The following is a 2,097-nucleotide window of genomic DNA, read 5'->3' on the forward strand; positions in this document are numbered from 1 at the left end:
ACTAACTCCCCGCCGCCGTAGCTGCACGCGAACGGAGCGGCAAGTCCCGCCCCGGCGGGCAGCTTCGGAATCTGGTTGGCTCGCTCGGTTTGAGTGGCAGAGCCCGCTCTCGGCCGCCGTCCGCCATGTTGTGAGGGAGCCGGGCGCCGGCCCCTCGCTGCCCGTGTCGCCGCTGTCCCCTCGGCCGCGGGGCTGTGGGCCGGTACCGCCCCGGCGGGAGGGACGCGGCTGGGGCGGATCCTGGGCAGAGCCGGCACCTTTTCCTGCCGCCGCCTCAGGGCCCCTCTCTGGAGAAGGAGGCCGGCGCAGGCCTTGTCTGGAGCAGGGACCAGCTCTCCTCCGGGATCCCTCTGAGCTCTCCTCCGCTGCCTGGAAGCTCTCAGTGCCCTGCACACTCGCAGCAATGTGTTGTAACCCCTCGTGAGCCCGCACGCCTGATGGCTGACCGGCCTGACCCGTAATTCGCCAGCAGCTCCCCGAACAGCTATGGGACTGCAAATCAAGAAAAGAGACTCTTAATATATCAAAAGAGGAAAGCTCAGCACCCACAGGATCTGCTAGAGGGGACATGCTCGCTATTAGCTTAGCCCCGGTAATTCCCTGTGTGCGTGTGGGACACCTGTCAGTCAGGTGGGCACATCAGTGCTGTTCTGACCTCATGGGACAGGCCCAGAGCTCTGCAGGGAGGGCGAGGTTGCAGTGCTGCAGAAGGCACAGGAAAGATGGATTTTTTTCATTAGTTGACGAGGATGAACAAACCTGATGGGAGCAGAGGGCTTGTGGGACCTGAGGTTGCCTAACCCCCATGGAACCAGGCCAGGTTGCAGTATAATAATTAATGGAGCAGAGGGTCAGCATAGTTCACAGCTACCAGGGTTTGTTGTGCTAAGAGAACCTAAGATAAAAGTACAGAGATAGAAATCCAAGATTTTTAATCAGGGGCAAGAAAAATCCCTGCAGAAGCCTCATCTGCCAGGATTTCACAGGAATGGCCTTGCAGAAGGAGGCTGAGGTGCACGTGGCCAGGCCTGCTCCTCCTCAGAGCAGCCAGCACGGGATGTAGTAGCTGGGTGCGGCGCCTTATTTTGTGTCACAATTACAGCAATTAATCAAACTTCCCCGGTTCTACAAGCACGCCCTGTAGAAAGATCACCAGGTCCACAGCACACAATGTTTGCTTTTTAGCCTTCCTTTGCGTTTATAGTTTGGGGTTTGAGAGCCTGTCTGTAACCATCACTGAAATACTGCTTTTTATACAAAGAGAACATTTAATTGAGAGGCGCTTACTTGCAGGTTCATGACTCAGCAGGGATTGGAAGAGTTAGTGTTCTCACCCTATTTTCCTGATCCTCTCACAAGCTCCCTCCCTTTAGCCATGTACTGCAAACCTGCAACAGTCTTTTTGTGTTGCATTAACACAGCCAAGGAAAGTCCACAGTACTAGTGCTAAGCGTGTCTCCAATGGTAAAAGCCACTTACAGTCCGTTGAATATACTAAAGGTTAAAGAAACTAATAAAAATGGAGCTGGGTTGGTTCAGGTACCTTAATTCTCAAATTATTCTGAAGGTGAATATATCAGGTTCCTTGGTATTTGCAAAAGCAAACAGCGCTTTCCATTTTCATAGCAATTAGCAGTGTGTGCCCAATGGGCTAGAAAGAAGGAAAAACAAGAGTCATGCAAGCAGCAGGTGTCAGTCATTGCAGTGGAATTTGCCCAAGTTGTTTGTTTTTTTTTTTGCCACGCACACACCCATGGTGTATCGGTTTTAATTTGCTCTGCCTTTCCAGATTACATTTTGATGTTTTAAAAACCTGAAGAGAAGTGTATTTGCTTTCCTTAGGTGGCTCAACCCGCCCATACCATTCTTACTAATTCTTGATTTTTCTTTCATATGTTTTTGAACTCAATAAAGTTGAGCAATGCGTTGTCCCTTCACCTGTTACGCAATTGGAAGCCTTGGCTATGCCAGAAAGTATTGCTGCAGCACATTTAAAAATAAAGAGTGCAAACAGCCTGCAGTGGCCGGTGAGCTGGTACCTGATGTCTCCAGGCTGGTGAACGTGGAGTTACATTAATGTTTTATTTTGCAACACAG

Source organism: Athene cunicularia, assembly GCF_003259725.1.
Source record: "Athene cunicularia isolate RWA chromosome 9 unlocalized genomic scaffold, athCun1 chr9_part1, whole genome shotgun sequence".
Classification (NCBI taxonomy): Eukaryota; Metazoa; Chordata; class Aves; order Strigiformes; family Strigidae; genus Athene; species Athene cunicularia.